Below are 18,725 nucleotides of genomic sequence, written 5' to 3' on the forward strand. Positions count from 1 at the left end.
TGTTGGGAATATCACTCCTGGCCAGCAGGAGGAGGCAAAGAGCACCGCAGCCTTCCCTTCTCACAACCCCCAGTCATTCGACCGAAGGAAAAGGAGAGAAAGGAAATAACACAAGGTGCAGAGGTGCCTGAGGTTTATATAAAAAAAAACTGTTTGAAAAACTGGGAGGGCCATGGACTCACCGTGTCAAGAAAGAAATTAATTTATCAGGTAAGCATAAATTTTGTTTTCTTTCTTAAGACACAGTGAGTCCACGGATCAGTAATTACTGTTGAGAATCAATACCCAAACTAGTGGATACAGATGATAAGGGAGGGACAAGACAGGTAGCCTAAACAGAAGGCACCACCGCTTAAAGAACCTTTCTCCCAAAATAACCTCCGATAAGGCAAAATAATCAAATTTGTAAAATTTGGACAGGGTATGCAGAGAAGACCAAGTTGCAGCCTTGCAAATCCGTTCCACAGAAAATTAATTTTAGAAAACCCAAGAAGAAGGACAGCCCTAGTGGCATGAGCTGTAATTCTCTCAGGAGACTGAAGCCCAGCAGTCTTATAAACAAAACCAATTATACTTCTCAACCAGAGAGAAAGTAGCAGAAGCTTTCTGACCTTTACGTTTCCCAGAGAAACAAACAAACAGGGCAGAAGACTGGCGAAAATCCTTAGTCGCCTGTAAATAAAAATTTTAAAGCACGCACAACCTCCAGGTTCTGCAACAAACGTTCTTCAGAAAAAATGAACTATAAAAAAAAGAAGCAACAACAATATCCTGAGTAAAATTTCTGTCCGAAACCACTTTAGGAAGGAACCTAACTTAGTACAAAGAACCGCCTCATCGGCATGAAGGATAAGGTGAAGCACACTGCAAAGCTGAGTGTTCCGACACTCTCTGATCAGAAGAGATAGTAAGAAGAAACAAAACCTCCCAAGATAATAACTTATTATCTATGGACTGCAATGGCTCAAACTGAGCTTGCTGCAAAACTTTAAGAACAAAGATAAGTCTCCCAGGAGGAGTAACAGATTTAAATACAAGCCTGACAAAAGATTGCATATCTGGCACATCCGCCAGAAGCTTATGCGAAAAAAAGGAAATACAGAAATCTGACAAAACCTTTCTCCAGACCTTAATGTAGAAAGGACAAAATTCTAAGAATCCTGACCCTACTCCAAGAGTAGCCTCACACCAAAAAAGATATTTACAACATATCCTATGGTAAATCTTTCTAGTAACTGGCTTGTGAGCCTGAATCATGGTCTCAATGACCGACTCAGAAAACCACACTTAGACAGAATGAAACATTCAATCTCCAAGCAGTAAGCTTCAGAGAAACTCGATTTGGATGAAGAAAGGGACCCTGAAACAAAAGATCCTTCCTTAGAGGCAGTTTCCACAGAGGGAGAGGAAACATCTCAACTAGGTCTGCATACCACGCAGGGGCAAATAGTTTCACCTACGCTCTCTCCTTTTTTTATACGAGCAACGACTCGTGGAAGAAGAACAAACTAAGGAAACAGGTATGATTGCCTCAAACCCCAAGAGACCACCCGAACCTCTATCAGAGTGGCCTATGGATCTCTTAACCTTGAACCAACCTTGGAAGCTTGGCATTCTGCCGAGACACCAACAGATCCAACTCTGGCACCTCCCATTTGAGAGTTAATCTGGAGAACATCTTCGGATGGGGTTCCCACTCCCCGGGGTGAAAGGTCTGACTGTTCAGGAAAGCTGCTTCCCAGTTGTCCTTTTTCTGGGACGTAGATGGCAGACAGACAGTTCCTAAAAAACAACTCCCTGTAGCTGAAACAAGGGAACTCTTTTCCAGATTCACTTCCCATCCGAGGAAATGAAGGAAGACAACAAAAACTCAGAAGGAGAAATTGTCTTTAAAAATATGGCGCCTAAACCCAATGTCGGTCCATAAGGCGCCACCGGCATTCCCCAAAACTTGATCACTGTCCAAGACAAAGCCAAAAGGAACCACCAACTGAAAGAGACTTTCAGAAAAGCAAATCTCAGAAACTTGAGGATATGCGTCCATTAGGTCAATAGTCTGTAAGAACTGACCCCCTGGACCAAAGGAAAAAGAAACAACTAATTTCCCTGTCAGAGGACGGTACCCTGAGAATTTGCAGAGACACTTTAAGATTAAAAGTCCAAACTCTATGTTTCTAACTAGGAGTAGAAAAAAAACCTATTTCCAAAGTCAGGAACATTTTAGATTAAAAAACACCATTTTGTGAGTCAATAAAAATATTGCCTCCTCCTGCTGGCCAGGAGTGATATTCCCAACAGTAATTACTGATCCGTGGACTCACTGTGTCTAAAGAAAGAAATTGTATGCTCTACCTGAATCATGAAAACATTTTTTGGGTTTTATGTCCCTTTCAAAGGGAACCTGTCACTTTAAACAAATATATATATATTATTTTTTTTAAACCAACTTTATTGAAAAAGCAAAAATTGTATACATTATAATTGGGAGACGCAGCTCCTTCATGAAGTGATAAAGTCAGTAAGATTTTACAAAATATTGATAGTTTAACATAAAATGAATAAAGGTACTCCCTTTTGTTTTCATACAAATAATATGGAATATGCATGAGGGTAGGAAGAAAAGTAGAGGAAGAGTTGTTGAAAGAGAGGTAAAGGAGGGGAGAGAGTAGGGGAAATTGCTCAATTGTTTAGCTCAACTCGCGACACATCCACCCATTGGCTTAAACAAATATATTTTAAATGTATCAGTTATGTGTGATTGTTTTTTTCTATAAGGTAACTTTGTGTTCATGTTTAATAAATGCAATTTTTTTAAATGTTTGTATCCTTGGAAATATGCATGGTCCGCTTCATTTATATCATGTCATCTAGAAACGGAATCACCTAAATATGCATGGTTACACCGCTGCCAGCCACCTCACATCCACAAGAAATTACTGTATGCATAGCATTGGAGGAGTCCCTAGAGCTACTACAGGCAGGATTGCTGTACCTTTGTATACAATAAACTTTTTTAATGGCTTAGCTTACAGTGTTTAAATTGAAGATATTAAACAGTATGTGATTGTAATATAAAATGCTTCTATGGACCAGTAAATACGATTCGCATAATCAACAAATGCATGATAAAAACACAATGCAATAGCACTTAGTCTAAACTTCAAATGAGATTTATATTATTTTTTTCTGACAAATTTCGAAGTTATGTCTATTTCCACTCCCCCTGTATCATGTGGCAGCCATCAGCCAATCACAAATGCATATATGTATATTCTTTGAAGTCTTGCAAATGCTCAGTAGGATCTGGTGACTCAAAAAAGTGTAAATATAAAAGGACTGCACATTTTCTTAATGGAAGCAAATAAGAAAGTTGCTAAAAATTGCATGCTCTATCTGAATCATAAAAGTTTAATTTTGACTTGAGTGTCGCTAACTATGCTTAGTTAAGAAACGTTGCAATATACTTTTATTATTTATGTCCCCTTTTCCTTTAATTTAACTTTGAAAATTGTTGTTTTTTTGTTTTTTTTAAATTCCACTGAGTTTCTGGAAAGTAATGGATGCTGCTATGTATAAACTTATAGGGATGTTAAACAGTCTGTTTTATTGTTGTAATAAAAAGCACTAAACTACATCATATACTTAATAGAAATCATTGCAATATGTATTAATCATCTATTAAAATGGATTTCCCTTATTTTATTTCCCCCTACATTTGTGCAGTGTCCTTTACTTCCTGTCACAGCCTTACAAGGACGGGCCTCTGCAGAGAGGTTTATCTTAGCCTGATAAAACTTCAAGGCTAGATTACATAGAGTCAGCATTGCTCATGCCTAGATCAGACAGAATGTAACATAAGTTTCAAAGATGTCAGCTCCCTTATCACACAGTGGGCAGAGGCAACTCTAAGTGCTCATTATGCAAGAAAACAGTAAGTTGTTTGTAAGAAGTTGTTGATTTACACAATCTGATTCTTTTTATGTTTACTTTGATTTAACATGTTTGTTTTTACCGAAGGAGCATTTGGTTTTTACCGAAGGAGCACTGTTTAAAAGGACATTCTACACTAGACTTTTTTTTGCATAAATGTTTTGTAGATGATCCATTTATATTGCCCATTCGGGAGTGTTTTTGTAACAAATATATAGTTTTGCTTATTTTTTAATAATATTGTGCTGATTTTAAGACTCCTAAGCAAACCCCACAGTGCCAGATGTATACTAATATATACAGACTACTGCTGGCTCCTGTTTGTCTTATCTGTCTTTTCATATGCAGGGAGGATGTTTCAGCTAACATCATCAACAGAGCTAAACTTGGGGCTTCTAAATAAGTTTTTAAAAGGTTTTATACTGGATTTAAAAACAGACTATCCAAATAATTTTGAATGTTTTTTCACACAGTCAGATAATATACAAAACATTTATGCAAAGAAAAAACAAGTGTATAATGTGCCTTTAAAAAAAGCTTCTTTTTGTAATCATTAGCCACTAGTCTAGCCCTCAGTTTTCCCCATGCTGTCCCAGGGCTACCCTGTTTAGTAGATATGTGAATTCGGAGGTCTTCTTCACCTCTGAACGTGGAAGACGACGGCTCTTCGTGCCGTTCCGCAATTTTAATTGCCCCATTTATTCTTGTGCTGATATGTTATTCTATAGCATAAAAATACTACTCCTAAAAAAATACTACATTCATTTGGCATCCAAGACACAGCCCTCTCCTGGTTTGCCTCATATCTCTCACACTGCTCGTTTTCCGTTTTCTTTACCAACATATCTTCTGATACTTTGCCTCTCTCAGTTTGAGTACCGCAAGGCTCTGTCATGGGTCCCTTGCTTTTCTCTCTATATACAGTACATCTTACCTTGGAAAACGTATAGCCTCCTTCATCTTCCAGTACCACTTATATGCTGATGGTACCCAAATCTATCTTTCCTCTCCTGATATATCTCCCTCTTTACTCTACCAGATTTCCAACTGCCTCTCTGCAATTTCCTCTTGGATGTCTTCACATTACCTCCAACTCAATCTATCCAAAACTGAGCTGCTTCTCATTCCCCCCTCTTCGAGACATCCAACACCTGAAATTTCTCTGATGGTTGGAGACTATTCTCAACACCTCACCCCAGGTCCGCTGTCTTAGGGTCACACTTGACTCAGAACTCACATTTAACCCACATATACAAGCGCTTACCAAATCCTGCCGTTCACACCTGCGTAACATTTCCAGAATTCATCCCTTCCTTAATCAAAAAACTAAATTTATGCTTACCTGATAAATTGATTTCTTCTATGGTAAGACGAGTCCACGGATTCATCCTTTACTTATGGGATATATTCCTCCTGCTAACAGGAAGTGGCAAAGAGCACCACAGCAGAGCTGTCTATATAGCTCCTCCCTTAGCTCCACCCCCCAGTCATTCGACCGAAGGTACAGGAAGAAAAAGGAGAAACTACAAAGGTAAGCATAAATTTAGTTTTCTTCTATAAAGGTAAGACGAGTCCACAGATTCATCCTTTACTTGTGGGATACAATACCAAAGCTACAGGACACAGATGAACGGGAGGGACAAGACAGATGGTTAAACAGAAGGCACCACTGCTTGAAGAATTTTTCTCCCAAAAATAGCCTCCGAAGAAGCAAAGGTATCAAATTTGTAAAATTTGCAAAAGGTATGAAGCGAAGACCAAGTCGCAGCCTTACAAATCTGTTCAACAGAAGCATCATTTTTAAAAGCCCATGTTCCACAAAATTTTTTAACAATTAACCCCTTAATTTGCAAACCGGATTGAAAATAGGCCCAGATTCGTAAAAAAACACTCTCAGCACCTTGCCACAGCCGTGCTGTGGCCCTACATGCCCTCAGGGATTGAAAATGTGGGGTAAAAGCTTCGATTTGGCCCAAAACATACACCAGGGCCCTCAGGAGTTAGAGCTTGCTGATAAAACTAACTGCGCATCTGAGGCGCAAATATAGGCCCTGCCAATCTCAGTCGATGTCTCCTCAGCCTTAAAGAACCGCACCAGAGCGGTTATAACTAGCCATGTGGGTTCTGAGACCCCAAAGTTAAGCTATGTGTGCCCTTAATAAAGTTTGCCCAAAACGTTAAAGCACTCCCAAATCAAAAAACATTTGCTCACAAACATTTGCAATTCAGTGTCAACCATATTTGTAATTGGCCCCATATGCAAGCTAAGTAATGCCCTTCTTTTAGCTCTAGGATTACTGCTTACCCTTACCCTCCTGGGTATAATGTCAGCCTTTCTGAAATACACAGTCTCTCCAGAAAAATATAACTGAACATACCTCACTGCTGTATAGCATGAAACTGTTCCTCACACTGAAGTTTCCTGTACTCCTCAGCCTCTGTGGGAACAGCAATGGACCTTAGTTACAAATGCTAAGATCATCATCCTCCAGGCAGCAGTCCTCATCCATCTGCTGCCTGAGAGTAAATAGTACACACAGGTACCATTTAAAATAACAAACTCTTGCTTGAAGAAATTAAAAACTAATATTTTATCACCTCTTTCACTTTACCCTTCCTAGTACTTAGAGTAGGCAAAGAGAATGACTGGGGGGAGGAGCTAAGGGAGGAGCTATATAGACAGCTCTGCTGTGGTGCTCTTTGCCACTTCCTGTTAGCAGGAGGAATATATCCCACAAGTAAAGGATGAATCCGTGGACTCGTCTTACCTTTATAGAAGAAATACTAATTTATTCCCTCATTTTGTCATGCATTGATTATTGCAATCTACTTCTAAATGGCCTTCCAAAACGCTGCCTCTCCTCCCTCCAATCTATTATGAATGCTTCAGATAGACTCATCCACCTAAGTCGCCGATTTACATCAGTTGCTCCACTCTGCCAGTCTTTACAGTGGCTCCCCATACACTCCAGAATACAATTTAAAGTATTAACCCTAACTTACAAAGCACTCAACAGTCTAACTCCCAACTACATCTCCTCTATCATCTTCAAATATTCCCCATCCCGTCCTCTTCGATCAACCTCTGACCTACGTCTCTCCACTCCTATTATCTCTACATCCCACTCCCGTCTCCAAGACTTCTCACGTGCTGCTCCTGTCCTCTGGAATTCTCTACCCCTCCAACCATGTATAGCTTCAGATGCTCCTTGAAAAACATACCTATTCAGAGAGGCTTGCCATCTCTCCTCCATCTCTCATCCGAACCAAAATTATTCTTCAACTGCCTGACTCACTGCTGCAACTACAATCCATGTGACAAGCTACCCCAAACCTGGGGTTGCACCCTCAACTTGTAGACTGTGAGCTATCCAAAGCAGGGCCCTCTTCCTCCTGTACTAGATTTGTTTAGTCTGTTATGTTTTGTATTTTATCACAAATCCTTGTCATTGTATACCCGTCTTTGTACCCAGAACTATGGAATAAAATATAATAATAGCAATACAACAGAAATGTCTTGTAATAATTACAAGGTGTTTACTGACCCTTTAATGCAGAGGTTGACAAATCTGTTTAAAATTTAGGAGCCAGTAAGAATATTTAGGAGTCAGACATACATTTAGGAGCCAAACAGTTGTATTTTTATATAGATATGTGGAGAATAACCCAAAAAGTTAGGAGCAAGGGGTAAAATTTTAGGAGCCAGTGGCTCCATGGCTCCTGGGTTTGTCGAGTCCTGCTGCATCCCTCCTCTACTCCCAGGTCTGTAGTCAGAGCAGGAACTGAACTTAGAGAAAATAATTGTTTAGCTTGTGTGTGTGTGTTATTGTAAGCATTTGTCGCTGCCAGCATATGTATGTATGTATGTATGTTTGTATGTATGTTTATGTGTGTATGTAACTATCAGTATGTGTAATGAATGGGGACTATGCGTTGACACATGCTTTTTAAACTAATGTATGTTGGACCTGAATCACAAATGCACTTTGTATGTTATATATGTATGCACTCTCTTTATACAGAGAATAGGTATTCTAGGGAAAAATAAGCTGCTATATTTTGGTAACCACTTAATATGGTAACAATAGTTTTTTTTTATTATTTATTTAAAACAGTTTTAACAACTGTAATTTGCTGGAATGATGTCCCTTTGAAAAGATATATAAACATTACATTTTTATTTTCTTGGGATAGATAAGCAATTAAGCATGTTGTATTATTTGAAGCAAGATCATGGGCTGTAGTAAAAGCTTCATTAAGATGGTTGTGAAAAGCTGTCATGGAATCTTAGTATAGGGAAAAAAATGCATGTGCTGTCTGGCAACTTATGTTGTCTTTCTACTATGTTATTTATGGTAAAGTAACTGCTTGCAAAGAAGTGATAATCTAGTTTAGAGTTCTGAGCCAGCCAAAGTCTGGTTGATTTATAACAAATTACAAAATAGATGAACTCTGTTTTGGAATTTGACATGGCAAAACCTCAAATACCAACACATAACAAGGTTTTAAAAGTCTAATATGCCTATTAAATTAATACATGTACACCAGTGGCTCCCAAACTTTTTCAGCTCACTGCCCCCCTTGGTTCTATAAACCATCAGTACTCCCCACCTTAACCTGTAAAAATAATATTAAGACCAGCAGTGCACAACACTTAAAGGGACATGATTCAGATTTTAATCAACGTTCCAATTTACTTCTATTATCTAATTTGCTTCTTTCTTTAGATCCTATGCTTGTGCTGGTATTACAAGTAGAAAAAAAATTCTCTAAAGCAAAAAATATTCAGGCACGCCCGCATCTTGAGGTCTGATAATACGACTGTGCTAACTCCATTTCCCCGTAGACTTCTATAGAGCACTCTAAAAAAGCCTCTTCTGGCTTTCGCTTGAGCACTGTATCCATGGACAGCACTGCGGAATATGATGGCGCGTCATAAATAAAGAATAATAATAATAAACAAGTATGCATGTAATTTATATCCCATAAAAAATCATAAAGAACATCTGTTGCCTATGTGTAAAAAGTGTGGTTTGTCCCACACTCCCTTGAGAGGTCCAAAAGCAGAAATTGTTGTAAACTGTATAAATCAGCTGTTTGATTTGCAGCATTTGTAAATGATGCTTTCTGGCCTGACTGGGGGTGTGTGAGACAAGCACACACTAATCCACTACCACAAGGTGCTTAAAGTCCCTTTAAGGCTTAAACCATTTATTCACCATTTTAATGCAGACACATTTTTGGTTTTATTTTGTAGTTGCACAAACATTGTTATGTTTAAAAATGTAAACATTTACATACCAGAAGCTTGAAAGAAGTACTTCACATAACAGATTCCAGCACTATCTACCTCCCTGACAAAATTGTAAGATTGTTTGCTGGTTTTAGCTGTAGCCTTATAGCCTTATAGCCGTGTCCAAGACACTGAATCAGATTATATACTGAAAAAAGGCAATTTGAAAAGGAAAACTCCACTGGAAACTGGAATGCCCATCAATTATTTTAATTTTTCATTTAAGCCCACCGTGCATCTATATTCTTAGTTATCAGCCACTCAGATAGCATAAAGGTACACTGAGCAGCAGCAAGCAGTGAATGCATTTCTAATCAAAACTGAAATGTACTGACATCCATCTGAATATTCAATCTACTAAACCAATTCACTTGATTTTATTTTGGATTAGGAAGGCATGAACATTTTCAAGAGAAATATGCGCTTTTAATGAAACATAAGATTTGGCACCTGCTATTTTAAATGTTGACACTCAAACAAGCTATTCAAAAGAAATATCCCCAATGCAGAAATGAGAAATATATCATCCAAGACTTAAATTTACCTCTTGGTTCCTAAATTTATTAGGGATGCACCAAAATTTCAGCCGCAGAAACGTTTCGGCCGAAAATGGCAATTTTGGCTATTTCGTTTTTCGGTTTTTTTTGCCTCTTATTTTCAGTAAAATTATTGTGTAGCATATTTCAAATTTAATGCTTGCCTAGAGCTGCTGTTTGAGTTCATTTCTTGACTTACTGTTTCTCATATAATAATAGTTTGCTAAGACTATACATTATTTGGATAATTGGTAAAAAGAAATACTGTTAAATCTGATTCTGTTACACAGAACTAAATACAGAATAATACAGTAAATTGATATTTAATGTTGTTTTAAGTAGGGATGCACCGAAATTTGTTCGCAGAAACATTTTGGCTGAAAATGGCATTATCGTTTTTTTATTCTTGGTAAAATTATTGTGTAGCATATTATTGTTTTAAGATATTTTTGTCCAATTTTAGTGTGTTGCTTTCAATACAAGTGTATTTATTTTATGTTATTGGCTTGCAGGTTTTCAATTCAGATTCATTCATAAAATAGTCTAATTATGCAAAAAAAAACTAAAAAAAAAATATTTTAAAATAATTTGGGGGAAAAAAAGACATTTGCAGTTTCTGTTTCGGTTTTCGGCTAAGTGCCTCCTGGATTTTCGGATTCGGTCCAGAATTTCCATTTTGGTGCATCACTAAAATTTATAAATGAAGCCATTGCCTCTCTGACTAATAATATGTTGTCCTATAATCATGCAGATTAGCATTGCAATCATTAAACAAGCTACATATTGTTCCAATACTAACAAAATGGCCCATGCTTTGAATAAGGTTGTAGAACCCTTGCAAATGTCCAGAATGATCACAAGAAGTGAGCTGCTTTAAAAAAAACACAGAAAGAGCTGATAACAAGAACTGATGAACTGCCCATCATACAACCAGGTCATAAAATCCATAACCTCAGTCTAAACAATAAATAAATAAATATTTATTGAAAGTGGAAGTAACTAGATTGTTGTGGGAAGCATTTTTAAAATTGCAAATATGGGCTGACAGATCTGACGAACCATGTTATAAATCAAGGATGGCCAACTGGCGGCCCAAGGGCTACATGTGGCCCTTGGCGCTAGTTTTTGCAGCCCTTCAGGAAAGACAGATAAACTAACCTGTACCATAGTTTTTTTGTCCCTAGGCAAAAGTTTAAAAATGTGTGCTCTGGGGTGACCACAACTGAAGCCCTCTGGAGGGAAGTAGTGCAGACAGAAAGTACCATGCAACCTTACTTAAATCTATTATATAATTTTACAAAGTGTGTTTATTAGCCATAAATTTACATACGGCCCTTAAAATGGACATAATACTTATATGCTAGATCACTTGAAAGTGATGCAGCATAACTGTAAAAAGTTGGTTAGAAAATATCACCTGAACATCACTATATAAAAAAAAAAAATATATATTTTACCTCACAATTTCCTTAGCTCACCAGAGTAAGTGTTCTGTAAAAGGTTATCTTTCAGTTACTGCCCAGCTGTAGGTAAAAAAAAAAAAAAAAAAAGGAAAGAAGGAAGAAAGAAATGAACAGCAGCCAATCAGCCTCAGCAGGGCTGATCTGTTTTACTGTGATCTCATGAGATTTCATAGTAAACTTCCTTAAACTGAATAGGGAAATAACATGAGTGTGCATGAGACACTCTCCCTTGCAAGTCCTGGGACAGGCATACTGATTTGCTGCTTAAAGTCCTTTACAATGGGGTGTGAATACTTAGGACATTTGAGGTAAAATATCTTTCTTTTTTTTTTAAAGATATGTTCAGGTGATATTTTCTAGTCAGCTTTTTACATCTATGCTGCATCACTTTCAAGTATTTCAGCATTTGGGTATCATGTCCCTTTAAGGCTTCTAAAGTATGTGCTGGGAAGTTGGCCATCACTGCTATAAATGGTTACTGCTCCAAAACATCTACTTTAGATCATGTGACCAAGGCAGCTGTGCTGGCTGGAACAGGCAAAGCTGATGATATATAATTGTGTAATAGGCAATTGCCAACTTAGACTTTTAATAGCCACAAGGAATAAAATACTTCAGCCTAAGCTATGAGCATTATATGAGTACAGATATGTTTTATTCCTGAAAAGTATTTGCAATTATATTTTGTGTACTTTTCTGTAAGACCATTAAAGAGACAGTTTACACCATAGTAAAGCCTACTTCTAATAATTTCTGACCCCTATAATCCTACTTCATCCGGTGCAGGGCCAACATTTTACTTTTTTTTTTTTTTAAATCCAGTATTCGGCCATTAGGAAATGGTCGTGAAACTCCTCCTACAGTTTGTATGGTCCAGTCTCTCTTTGTATGGTCAGCCAATCACGGTCGACTCACTTGTAAGCTCTGTGATGAGTTCTGTGCAGCAGCACATGCACAATTCTTCCGGCATAGTGTTGCGCCATATATAGTCCCCTTGGACAAAGTAAATGTGTGAATTCCCTTGCACTTTTGAGGGTAGACACTGCGCATGCGAAATGATGTCACATGCTCTAACTGGGACAAGTATAAGGGGAAAAAAAAAGAAAAACCATCTCTAGGGGGAAGGAGGAGTTTGGCAGACATTTAAAAAACAAACCAAAAAAAAAAACAACAACTTTACGTTTAGCCTGCAGTATGTGGCACCAGATGCTGGAGGATTATAGGGGTATAGGGGGACAACAAATTTATAGAGGTATGGGTTACTACAGTGTAGACTGTCCCTTTAATTATTTTTGTTAAGCAAAATCTTATTTACTTTAGATCTGTATTTGTGCTCTCTTGTGTTGAGCATGCTTTTGGGTAAATTTACCATCCCTGCAGGCGGACAGGTTTGCAAGTTTTGAACTTGTCCGTCTGCAATTTCCACCTGCAATGTTTATCACTGTTTAAGAGGATTCTTGTGTAATGCCGAACCCCTGCTCCGGCGCAACCTATTACACTAGAGCAGGGAATGTCAATCACCCACGAATGAGTAGTAATCTTGACACTTTTTAGGTGGTGGAGAGGAAAAAAGAAGCAGTTTCTGCTTCTTAAATATGTGGCAGCTGGCTCGCTTATGCGAACCTGCTCCACATAGCCGGATAAGTTGCAAAGGCAGCTTAATAAATTTACCCCTTATTAAAATATGTTGTGCCTAGCTTGAACATCTTCCTGGCCCTTCATCCTCCCTTAGTGGTCCTTTAGCTAAATGGGGCTATACTCTTGATTATTGTTCATATCTTTTTTTTTTTTTTGTCTTAGCACTTTCTCCATAAAGTTGTAAATAATAATAAAAAAAAAAGAAAAGTATTTAGATAATAATTCTGCAAAACTAGGAACCAGGGTTTTTTGGCTAAGAGGGAGGGGACATAATGGAATTAATAACAGAATATTGGTGTTTTATAGACCTCATATCTCTCTAGGGTTTGCCCACTTTTCTGCACCTAAGTTACTTGGCAACTAGAAAGGTACTCAAAAGTTACATGAGTTGGTGCACCCTTGACTCGTTCCTAGTTTGTTTGATTGAGAGCTTGCATTGTTTGGCTGCATTAGGGACCCAGGTTTTGGGAGAGACCTTAATGTGGTACCTGGGCTTGTCCAATTTGGCCAGATGCGGTAACGAACTCTTCCATTTTTGCTTTTAACATTAGCCGAGTGCTTGCAAGTGAGTGCTAGTCTTCTGGATACAGGCAAGTCTTTACATGTACATTACTTTACGGTCGATCTGATATTTGCTATTTACAACTATGGCACGGAGTAGGTTGAACTACGGCCATACAATAGCTCTGCGTGCTTAGTACAAGGCTAAAATCAACAGCTATGTTTTTAAGGTATGCTCCACGATTAACCATTTAAGCTGCTTTATAGTATTATATGCAGCCTGTCACATTACAGGTTTTGCTATTTTCTTATCTTATTTAGCTGCCCTGTTATTGTTACAGTTTTGAATAGTTTCTTAAATTTTTGGTCTGGTTCCTAGATTTTAAACCTTGAGTTACAGTATGATTATAAGGGAGGGCCTGGCCTGTTGCTGAACAGCAATTTGTGTACAAGATTAATACTTGGTCAAAACACAACAATCCTATATAAAAATACATATTTTTAATGTTAGCATTTTAGAGTTTACTGCCCCCTCACATTTTGCTTGTGCATACGTATCTGTGAAAAATAAATAAGAAAATGTCACACCATACTTAAAGAGACAGTGTACTGTATGTTTTCTCTCATTTAACCCTTTGGCTGCTAATATTTTTTATTTTTGTAATTTTTTAAAACATTTTTTTTTTTTAACTGTTTTAATTTTTTTTACAGACCCCCAAGACTTACACTGTTGGAAAGGTTAAGCAATTACCTTTCCAACAATGGGTCTTGGGGGTCTGTAGCTGCTTAGATGCCTGAGATACAGGCTTCTAAGCAGCATGCCCCCTCCTCCTATACTTAACATTGTTAAGTATAAATAAAGTTGCACAGTGACGTCATTACGTAATTGCGCGTGACGTCACTGTGCATCACGTGAAGCCCCGGTGATGCCTGTCACTCTACAGGAATGATCGCCGCGGTAGGAGCAGTAAGGAGCCCCCAGATCTCCCTCAAGGTGGGAGAGTGAGAAACTCTGTGACGGCTCAGAGCCGTCATTAGCACTCAAAGGGTTAAAGGGATAGTAAACACTAAAAATGTTATTGTTTAAAAAGATAGAAAATCCCTTTATTTACCATACCCTAGTTATGCATAACCAACACTGTTATAGAAATATAATTTTTGCCTCTGTAATTACCTTGTATCTAAGCTTCTGCTGACTGCCTCCTTATCTCAGATCTTTTGACAGACTTGCATCTCAGGCAATTAGTGCAGACTCTTAAATAACTTCACATGCATGAGCACAATATTATCTATATGAAACACATGAAAACAGCCCTCTAACTGTGAAAAACTGTCAAATGCAGAGGCGGCATTCAAGGGCTTAAAAATTAGCATATGAGCCTACCTAGGTTTAGCTTTAAACTAAGACTACCAAGAGAACAAAGCAAATTTGATGATAAAAGTAAATTAGAATTTTTTTTTTAAAATTACATGCCCTATCTGAATCATGAAAGTTTAATTTGGACTTTACAATCCCTTAAATGTGTTTCCAATTATCTATCTTATCTTCTAAAACGTATTAAAAGGGACATTCCAGCCAAAATTGGAATCCAGATGGATGCATTTCTGTTTTGAATAGACTTTTTTTGTAATATAGATGTATTAGCAAAAATGCTTCTAATAAAAGCTATAGCTGTTTTAAATGTGTATTTAAAAGGGCACTGAACCCAAATTTTTTCTTTCATGATTCAGATAGAGCATGAAATGTTAAAGTGATGGTAAATTCATATGTATTGCAAAACTTTTCTAGATGCTCTTACTTTAACTAGCAGATCGATGTGCTTATATTTAAAAAATAAACTTTTTTTACTTTGTTATTCCGTTTTTATTAGGGTAACCGTACAGTCTAATAATCTGCCTCTCTATATATTTTTCACAGGGGCAGCTGTGATTGACATCGGTTTTAGCCAATCATCAGCTCACCATGCGCCCCATGTGAAATCGGACCTGCACGCTCCCGTGCTCTCAACTCACTTATTGCTATGGACTGCGCATGCGCAATTCTTATGCTAATTGTGCATCTCTAAATGATAATACTCATTATTATTATTATTATTAGTATTATCATTTAGAGATGCGCAATTAGCGTAAGCGTGCAGGTCCGATTTCACATGGGGCGCATGGTGAGCTGATGATTTCACAGGGGCAGCTGTGATTGACATCGGTTTTAGCCAATCATCAGCTCACCATGCGCCCCATGTGAAATCGGACCTGCACGCTCCCGTGCTCTCAACTCACTAATTGCTATGGACTGCGCATGCGCAATTCTTACGCTAATTGCGCATCTCTAAATGATAATACTAATAATAATAATAATAATAATGAGTATTATCATTTAGAGATGCACAATTAGCATAAGAATTGCGCATGCGCAATCCATAGCAATAAGTGAGTTGAGAGCACGGGAGCGTGCAGGTCCGATTTCACATGGGGCGCATGGTGAGCTGATGATTGGCTAAAACCGATGTCAATCACAGCTGCCCCTGTGAAAAAGATAGAGAGAGGCAGATTATTAGACTGTACGGTTACCCTAATAAAAACAGAATAACAAAGTAAAAAAAGTTTATTTTTTAAATATAAGAACATCGATCTGCTAGTTAAAGTAAGAGCATCTAGAATATGTTTTGCAATACATATGAATTTACCATCACTTTAAGCAACTTTCTAATTTACTCCTATTATCAAATGTTTTCCATTCTCTTGGTATCTTTATTTGAAAAGCAAGAATGTAAGTTTAGATGCCGGCCCATTTTTGGTGAACAGCCTGGGTTGTTCTTGCTGATTGGTGGATAAATTCATCCACCAATAAAAAATTGCTGTCCAGAGTACTGAACCAAAAAAAAAAAAAAAAAAAAAAAAAAAAAAAAAAAAAAAAGCTTAGATGCCTTCTTTTTCAAATAAAGATAGCAAGAGAACGAAAAAAAAGATGATAGGAGTAAATTAGAAAGTTGCTTAAAATCGCATGCTCTATCTGAATCACAAAAGAAAAAAATTGGGTTCAGTGTCCCTTTAAGTATGCACCGAGCACCAGCATTTTAAACATAGCACTTGTTCAGAGAGCCTAAGGTGCTTGTACCATATGGTAATAACACAATTTGTTAATCTCTGACTTGATACATGCCCCATTGGTGCCCTGAATTATTAAAAATGCTGGTGCACTGAAAATATCTAGCTATGTTTCACATGCACAGAAAAATGTTAACACTAAAACAGTGATAACTTTTACTAGAAGCATTTTTGCCTATACATGTATATTGCAATATGTTTCTATTAAAATATGTAATTGATCTATGTGCATTTATATTTTGACAGAACGTCCCTTTAAATTGATTACAAGTAGCTCCTTTACATTTATTTTGTCATTTGAAATAGTCGATTTTGCCTGATTTATCCCCACTTATACTGAAAACTTCACTGGCTTAAAGGAACAGTAAATACCTTGCAATTACAATACATTTCTGTTGTGTTGCTATAGAATAACATATCACCCAAGTCTTAGTTTTTAAAACATACTGCAATTATTTTTCAATAGGCAAACTCCACCCACCATTTGCCTTATTTGGAGGAGCCAATCTTGGCTTTAGTCAGCAGACTACCAGGCTAGCCATGGTCATAAAGTGAGCATAAAATGCATTTATTTCCAGTTGTTATCAGTTAACCCCTTATCGACAGAGGACGTGCCAGGCACGTCCTACAAAAAGTGTCAGTTAGTGACCAAGGACGTGCCCGTCACATCCTCTGGGGTTTCAAGCACTGGAAGTGATCGGGATTGCTTTCAGGGTATTGCAGTGATGCCTCAATATTGAGGCATCACGGCAATACCCTTTTAAAGCAAACCGATGCAGAGAGGGCCACTCTGTAGTCATCTCTGCATCGGCCAGCAATGGTGCCGATCGTTGGTGGCGTGGGAGGGATACAAGGGAGGCGGTGGGTGGCCCATCACTGGTTCACTTACTCTAAGCTGGGATCCGGTTGGGGCAGTGTGGCGAGGTCGTCGGGAGTGAGGGGTGCAGGACCTGCGCACGTGCATGCGCGCTACTTAGTACATAGTCCAGTATAGTGACTATAGTATACCGTGAAGGAGGGAGAGGGAGGGGGGGAAATAAATAATACATTATTGGGAAAGGGATCTGGGAGGGGAGGGTATTGAGGGGGGGCAGCTACACTACAGAAAAATGAGGTATAATTATATATATAAAAAAAAAAAAATTGACCAAACTGAGTACTGACAGACAGCCCAAGATGGCAGCAAATAGGTAGAGGGGGAGGGATCAGGGGGGTCCAACTAAGCATTTTATTTCTAAAAAATAAATTCTATAAAAAATAAATTTTAAAAAAGCCTTTTATTTTAGTACTGGCAGACTTTCTGACAGTACTTAAGATGGCGGTGACAATTGTGAGGTGGGGGAGGAAAGGGAGGGATCAGGGGGTGGGATGTGTCAGGTGGGAGGCTTATCTCTACACTAAAGCTAAAATTAACCCTACAAGCTACTTAATTAACCCCTTCACTGCTGTGCATAATACAAGTGTGGTGCACAGCGGAATTTAGCGGCCATCTAATTACCAAAAAGAAACGCCAAAGCCATATATGTCTGCTATTTCTGAACAAAGGGGATCCCAGAGAAGCATTTACAGCCATTTGTGCCATAATTGCACAAGCTGTTTGTAAATAATTTCAGTGAGAAACCTAAAGTTTGTGAAAAAGTTAACGATTTTTTTTATTTGATCGCATTTGGCGGTGAAATGGTGGCATGAAATATACCAAAATGGGCCTAGATCAATACTTTGGGTTATCTACTAAAAAAAATATATACATGTGAAGGATTATTCAGGGATTCCTGACAGATATCGGTGTTACAATGTAACTATCACTAATTTTGAAAAAAAAATGTTTGGAAATTACAAACTGCTACTTGTATTTATTGCCCTATAACTTGCAAAAAAAAAAGCAAATAACATGTAAACATTGGGTATTTCTAAACTCAGGACAAAATTAAGAAACTATTTAGCATGGGAGTTTTTTGGTGGTTGTAGATAAAAAAAAAAAAGTGTCCACTCTGCAATGTCAGGTCACAGCTGATGACTACAAACATTATTTTCAAGATAAATTGACAAAAATCAAATGAACAATTCTAAAATGTAAGCAGGCAAAATTCACTATGAAATAAAATTGTATACAAATGCATTGTAAAATTATTTTCTATTATGTCCTAATTCAACGTGATTACTTTAAAAATAGGGAAGAGAATGAAGAGTCAATTTAATGTTCATACTGAGTTATTGTTTGGACAAAGGTATATTTATAGCAAAATTAAACTACCGGTC

The 18,725-nt window shown here is 37.7% G+C and overlaps 1 protein-coding gene across 2 annotated transcripts in view; it reads right to left on the reverse strand.

Annotated features, from left to right (window-relative positions):
- Positions 1-18,725, reverse strand: part of NPTN (neuroplastin) — a 149,717-nt gene that overhangs the window by 129,221 nt on the left and 1,771 nt on the right. The gene's annotated exons all lie outside the window — the stretch shown is intronic.

This window comes from Bombina bombina, chromosome 6 (assembly GCF_027579735.1).
Source record: "Bombina bombina isolate aBomBom1 chromosome 6, aBomBom1.pri, whole genome shotgun sequence".
Taxonomy (NCBI): domain Eukaryota; kingdom Metazoa; phylum Chordata; class Amphibia; order Anura; family Bombinatoridae; genus Bombina; species Bombina bombina.